General features: G+C 39.5%; 1 long non-coding RNA gene across 1 annotated transcript; it reads right to left on the bottom strand.

Moving 5' to 3' along the window:
- Nucleotides 1-659: 659 nt before the first annotated feature.
- LOC148224052 (uncharacterized) lies at nucleotides 660-4,938 on the bottom strand. The gene is made up of 3 exons (XR_015803379.1): nucleotides 2,134-4,938; nucleotides 1,285-1,448; nucleotides 660-1,094 (listed from the first exon to the last, which is right to left on the bottom strand). It is a non-coding gene; the product is annotated as an uncharacterized LOC148224052 (long non-coding RNA).
- Nucleotides 4,939-7,496: the final 2,558 nt, after the last annotated feature.

Here is a 7,496-nt window from a genome sequence, read left to right as displayed (position 1 = left end):
TTTTCCCATCTTCCATTTTATTTTACAGATTTTGATCTTACTAGCAGGCTGGAAAGCCTTGTTTAATTCTCCTATGTGTTAGAAGAAGATTAACAAAGAAGGGAACTAAATTGAAGAAAAAATGGGAAGAAGATCTGGTGTGGGGAGGTTGGGAAAGGGGAGAAGCAGCACAGCAACAATAATTGCCAATAAATGCACACCTCATCAGCAAGCAGAGTTATTGAGGTATTATTCAAAGCAGGATTCTCTTACCCCAGTAGGTCTGCCTTTCCTTACCTGGGTTTGGAAAAGAGTCTCTAAATGTATTCAAGAGGCCCTGACACATCTAAATTTCCTGTGTGGTAACTTCGTGCCTGAAAGGAATCCTCACATTATGAATTTATACAAACACAGGAATTATTTGTGTCTCAGTTTCCTCTCTTTCCCCCTTTTTCACTGAAAATTTTCACTCAGCTTTATGGTGTCTTGCAAGACTAAATCCTTATCATTTAAGGCACTGCTGGAAACTAAGTGATGCATTAGCAGCTCACATTCACTTCTTTGCATTCATCTTGTACTAAGAGGGAAAATGATGTTGGATCCAGAGAAGCAATAGATTTGCTGCTTTTATTTGAATATAAACCAATTCATTTTAAAACAGGCATAAATTTACACATTATTTGTCTGAAAATTAGATGGAGTTATTTGCTTTGACTGCACAAAGGCACAATTGATCATGTTGGCCATGCACTTAAACCCCTCAGTGGTAGACAGCCAGCCCTTAATTATTGTATAGGTATAAGATACTTTCGAGAAATTTGAGGACATTTGTTCTGACCTGCAGTAATAGGGAAAGAATTTAGTAACAAAGTCTAGCTGCAAAAATGAACTTTCTCGAGATTAAACACCACATTTATGCTCGTGATCTGACAGTGATTTCCCAGTAGGTGAGAAAACCAGATACTGTAAGATGACACCTGCGTGGTGCCTGGTGAGACCAACAGGACAGAGAGGCAAAGAAAAAGTGAAGGAGACCCTTGTTTGATGCTCCCTTCCCTGCCACAAAGGGACTCGAACCCACATGTTCTGTTGTGCCTCACAGGCAAGTTTTTCCACTGAAAACATGAAAAATTATTAAATAGAGTGAGAGAGGGGAGAGAGGGGAGAAAGGTGAGAAATCAAGAAAAGGAAAATTACTTTATTGTCTAGAGTTAGGGACTTACTATACTAAGACTGTTTTTAATAATATAAAACTAATTGCAAAAATTGGACAGGGAGAAGGACAAGAGGTTCCCAGAAACTTACCTCTGTCAGGACAAGGAACATTTCCATTGTTTTGCCCTCTGATCAAATCCAGATGGGCAATGTTGTGAGGATGGTGTGAATAAGCCTGTGCTGCTGGTTCCCATGCAACATTTTTCCCACATTTTCGTCTATAGGGTGCCCATATTTGTAAACATCCAAATGACCTAAAAATGAAAGAAGCAAACATTTCTTTAGGAAAATTCTCACAGTTACTCACAGACATTGTGTGGATTCCAGTAAATCAAGTCCATACCACACTGTAACTAGGCCACTTTTCACTTTGATAAGTAGCTTTTTTATTTTTCACTTTGGGAGTTTGTTGGATTTTTTTTTCTTTTTTATGATCTTGGATGTTTTTTACTATTAACAAAGGAAAAACTTATAATAAAAGCATTATTCCCCTTCATTTATTTTAAATTAACTCCTGATTCTTTGTGAAATCTCCCAAGAGTTATACTTACGTAGTGGGTTACACCAGAAAGCTCTGATTTAGATTCTTATGTGATAAAACACTACATTATATAAACAGAGAAACACAACTTCATTTAAAATATTAATAATGAAATTTCATTATGGAAATTAATTCCCATAGGTATAAAAATCAGATTTTGAGCCATCTAATAAGGATTTGTGCAGACAAAAAATTTGTCATCATTCAGCAGTATAAAAGATCACATTTTCTTTCTTGCAAACACAGTTTTGAAAAGGATGCTGTAGAAATCACAGTCTCATCCTGGATAAAGCAACACACTGCATCCAGAGGAAGAAATATCATCCATGTAGCAAAGAGAAATATGTTTAGCCAAAGGTCAAATCAAAAGGAATAGGGTGGAAATATTCCCCACTTACCAGCAGAAAGTAAGTTTAATAATTCCATGCCACTGCTCATCTCATTGGAGATAATGAGCCCAATGACAATTCAGTGCCAGCAAGTGGAAATTGTTTCTTCCAAATAGAAAATTCAGAACAGATAAAAAAGAAATTGCATCTATTTAACAAAAAAGAAAAAAAAATGCAGGGAAATATTAACATGAATATTAAATATTCACGTTTAATAAGGAGATAGCTACTATTTCCTTGTGAAGTTACAAAAGCAGACAAAGTTATTTCAGACTGAAAGCATTAGCAGATTTATTCTCAAATCATAACCTTGCCACAAGTCCTGCACCAGGAACCGAGGTATAACTGCACATCCTCTGTGTTGATCCAAGGTGGGGTGGGACTGGAATGTGCACACATCCTGTGAGCACAGGACCATGGCCAAGTGCTGCCATTCAGGTACTGCCTCATTCTCTGACAGCCACACGGGAGATATGGAAGTGGTGATTCCAGCTGAAGTGAACTGTGAAATAAAGGCTCACAAAAAGCAGTGAGTGCTTCAGGAGTGTTTGTTTTCAGAGTTTGTTTCGACATGCACACTGTTCATTATTGCCAATCACCAATTACAGCCTAGCCTGCATATGTCTATATATGTGCACACTATATCTATATATCTATAATAGAGGTTGAAAGGAAGATATACAGCAAGAGAGTTTTGTGCTGTGATTGCAGCTGAAAACACAATCATCAAATATCTTCCCAATTCTTCAGTTCTGCTGTTGTTCTCCATAGGACTTCCTAAATACTTGGGACTGCATTACCTTCTTACCTTTATATTAAATAGGAACATGCCCAGATACCACTTAGTAGACAATGCCATTTCTATGGCTTTGATTGCTGATAGAATCGAGTTTTTTTCTTCTTTTTTTTTTTTTGTGGAGTCTTCCCTGCATAATTTAGAAGCATGACCTCCATGAAGTATTTAGAAAGGAGCAAAAGAAACTGTGCTTTCAAATGGAGCAGGTTCTTTTGAAATGGAAACTAACCTGGAATAGGTTGCTCAGAAGAATTACAGGCAGTGATACAATGCCCTGCACACCCAGAAAATTGGAAGAATTTCTGGCATAAGAAAAGTTTTAAAAGCTCCTAAAGAATTGCACCACTAAGAAGATGAGAAACTGAGATTTTTTTCTTTTTTTTTTTCCTGATGGGAGAATAATAAAAAGAAAAGGTCCAGTATCAGAATGCAATATAGAAGCACTGGAAACAAATTTTAGGACCTTTAAATGGACAACACATATTTTGCAACCTTCCTAAAAGAGAGTGCTGTAAAGAACACATTCTAAATTCCGCCCCCAAATTAATTTCTAAATGTCTGTGATATATAAGACAAGTCAAGATAGCATCATAATTGTGAGGCAGACAAACATTCTGTTCTTATAATGGAAAATTCCAATAGCCTGAGACTCTTTAATTAGAGCACTGAATCTCTGCTGCTGTACCAAGTTCCTTCTACCAGTGCACAGCTGATTTAGTGACTGCCCGGGCCCTTCCTGCATTTGTTAAATCAAAGGTAAAGGAATTTTCAGGATTATTACTGAAATTCAATCTATTTAAGGAAAGTAATGGCCTTTTCTTCCTCCTCCTTTATAGAATACAGTTTTATAGGTAATTAAATTGAAGTATGATTTTGGACACATTTATGTTACAGTGCTGCTGGCTGCTGTTGTTGCACAAAGTACAAGTGCTATAGAGGGACAAGAGATGCAGCTGCTCTATCCATGGACGTGCTGCAGTGGTGATGAGGAATTTTCTCCCACCCATGGCACAGAACATGTACATCAATGGCTGTCACACTCTCAAGGAAAGGTTGTGCTCAGATGTTTCCTGTGTAGTCTCTACCAAACCCAAATCTGTCTAAGAAAGATAAAAAGATTCTATTATTACTTACGTGAATGATTATTCCCTTGGCAGTTAAACAGCCAGAAATTACAAAACACTGGCTTATTTCCCCAGCATTTGCTCGATTAGCACTGCAGACTATGAGCCAGAGTGACCTCTCGATTTTTCTGCATGTGAAACCTGAAGCACGTTCTCATGGAGGAAAAACAAATCCTTCAGCATCCTCTAAATGTAGATTACCTTCTAATGGAACTATTTCTGAGAAACTGGGGAAAAAGTGGAGTCAGCAAGATCCCCTTTTACATTCTCTAGATTTTTCTCCCAAGAAAGCTCAGAAGGATGAGAGTGATTTATTATAGACTGAAGTAAGTTTTCATGATGGTTATTTGGGGTATCCTCTTCACAGTCTCGGCTACAGATACTTTCAGATTTCATATGAAGCACTGTAATTCCAGGAACACGGATCTGACTTAACATGAAGGAGCAAAGTAAAAATATTTTGAATTCACACTTAAGGAATAGCAGGTTTTGTACACGTTTGCTTTTCTACATTGCTCTCTGTGAGCAGAATGATGTATTACTGTCTAGAGCCTAGTAAGGCAGCCTTTTGCTCTGTGGCCTGTTTTACAATTTGCACACCACTTGCAATGGCATCATCCCAGTTTTTTTTTTTCCTTAACTGGAAATAACGCAGCCCATTTTTAGCTTAGAAGATCAGGAAGTAAAACATAAGTCATTACTCTGGTATTTCTCAGTTCCAGCCTTCATTATTCTGAACCACTGGCCAGCTGCAATTCACACAAAGGGTCTCTTGTATGTTATCTTTCTGCATGTTTCATGGGAGTAGGTAGGCAGGAAGAAGAGAGGCATGCTATCTGTGCACCAACTGAACATCATCTTTCTTCAGACACTGGAGAAATTGTGTGCTAATTCTCCCTGTGGACAGTATTGAACAAAAAACTGTGCTCCAAGAACTCCATATTACTATTGATGAGATAATAAGAGCCAGTCAGAGATCAAAGCTGTACTCTGCTGGGTTCTGCACACATTTAATTTCTGCTTCACATCTTTTATAAAACACAAATGAACAGAGGGTGAGAACAAGAGGCAGCAGAGATCAGTGAGGTGGGCACTACCATGGGACGTGGCCTGCTATCAGTGCCCCTTCAGGCATCATCACTAAAGAAAATCTTTAAAGGGGGTCAAAACAATTTTATTCTGTTTTAGAGATGGAAAAAGTTTTGAATAGCTAGCAATAGGGTGCATATCTGTCCTTTGCAGTCTCTGGATGTTTTGTATCTTGAGAGGCTGTTTCCAAAAAGGACATCAACTGGAGACATCGCTTCAGGCATTGCCTGAAGAAGCTGGTCAAGTGACTACCATCAGAGAGCTCTGGCCATCAACATGCAGACTGGAAGGGCAGATGCAGGGTGTGTAGGTGATTAGAAGGAAACTGGTTATCTGAAACTTTCTGAAAGTGACTGTGTTCCGAGAAAGAAAAGAAACTGCAAGCATAGATCAGAAGAACAAATACTTTCATTGGTTTGATTTAAATTTACTGAATTATATACAAGTGAACAAAAAACTCATGCAAGGCAGTACATAAAAGCATTCTGGAATGATTTTGGATAGTTTCTCTGGATTTGTACCTCTCCTCTGATAATTATAGAATAATTAGTTTCTGTACCTCTCCTGAAGTCTGTGCATCTGGCAGCATCGTGCTCATGAAGATGTGACATTTGGAGCTAGCACCGTGACAGGAAGATTTAGAACCATCAGCAGTAATCAGAGCTGAAGTTCTTGATCTCTATTTCCTGCAGACAGAGCATTCATATTAAGAAAAGGAGAAAAGCTGGAACTTGTCACTTGACTGGGTCCCACTGCCTAAGCACAGCAGGAATTGTGGTAGCACCACCACCATGTCCAGGCACTCAGTGCTCTCCAAAACACCCTCTCTGGTGTTATGATGGCTGATGTTCATCTTCAAATTTATGCAAAAATTGGGTGTAGCAGGTAAGATAAGATTGCCTCAAACACCCTATGCCTTTTGAAAAACTTTAACCTAGAAGAAGAATTTAACCTACGTACTTAGGGAGTTATATGTTACCTTTGTGGGTTTTTCTGTGTATGATGTGCAAGCCAGAGTAACACCCCGTTTCCTATCAATAACTAAGCCTAAACTAACAGAATTAATTATGGGGGGAGACCTCATTGCAGTCTGCAATTTCCTCACGAGGGGAAGAGGAGGGGCAGGGACTGATCTCTTCTCTGTGGTAACAGTGACAGGGCCTGAGGGAATGGCCTGAAGTTGTGTCTGGGAAGGTTTAGTTTGGATATCAGGAAAAGGTTCTTCATGCTGGGACATAGGAACAGGCTTCCCAGGGAAGTGGTCACAGCACCAACCTGACAGAGTTCAAGGAGCATTTGGGCAACACTCTCAGGCACAGGGTGGAATTCTTGAGGTGTCCTGTGCAGGGCCAGGAGATGGACTTTGCTGATTATTGTGGGTCCCTTCCAGCGCAGGTTATTCTGTAATTCCATGTCTCTAAATATAAGGGCAGCCTGTTGTCAAAATGTGCTGCTCTGTGTCTTTGGCAGCAGCCTGTGCTTGTCTCAGTGCAGAGAAACTGCAGAATCACAGCCTCAGCTTTACTCACCTTCCCCATTGTATTGTTGGTGAAGGAAAAAGAGAAACTTCAGCCTATGGCTTGAGGGCACACCCTCCTATGTCACCTTTATCTCCATAGCCCCATGTGTCAGATTGATGGAAAATACTGAATATTTTTATAAATACTGTCATAGCATCAGAATTTAGATCCTCAATCTCAAGAGCCTATAACAATAAGAGCAGCAAGGTTGTCTTGTACTATCTTGCCCCTTCCCTAGGTTAGCCTGAACTTCCACATCTAGACTTTCCACTAACAAAAATATCAGCAAAACCTAAGAAATTTCCTTTCTGCCTGAGAGTGAAAAACAATACAAAATCTTCCTTCTTTTTTTTTTTTTTTTTAAGTTCATGGCTCAAAGTTGACTTCTGTTCTCATCTTGTTAAGGAAACAAACCAGTAAACCAAACAAAAGCCAAAGCTATCTTACCTTTCTTCCCTAGGACAACCTGAGTGTTGACTCCTCTTGGCCACTGGCTCCTCAAGAAGAGACAACTGGCCCCGGGTGCTTACAATTCCTCTGGCTAATCATCTCCCTCTGGCATGCATGTGCTGTCACCTCCCCTGTCCTTTCAAACCAGAGGGGTTGTTTCTTTCATTGTAGGTTACATATCACAAGCATGAACTCTAACACATCTACAGATTATGCTAAATAGAAATTGGAAAACTAAACTTAGAAAATCCTCGGTAATGTCTGCTGAGCAGCAAACTTCTGTGCAGTATATTGAAATATGCATTCACAGAACAGTGAGAGCTGGAAGAGACCCCTGGAGATCATCCAGTGCAAGCCCTCTGCCAAGGCAAAGGTACAGGCACCTAGGGAGGT

Source organism: Sturnus vulgaris, chromosome 4, assembly GCF_052056855.1.
Source record: "Sturnus vulgaris isolate bStuVul1 chromosome 4, bStuVul1.hap1, whole genome shotgun sequence".
NCBI classification, from domain to species: Eukaryota; Metazoa; Chordata; class Aves; order Passeriformes; family Sturnidae; genus Sturnus; species Sturnus vulgaris.
This window is presented reverse-complemented; position numbering and strand designations above follow the sequence as displayed.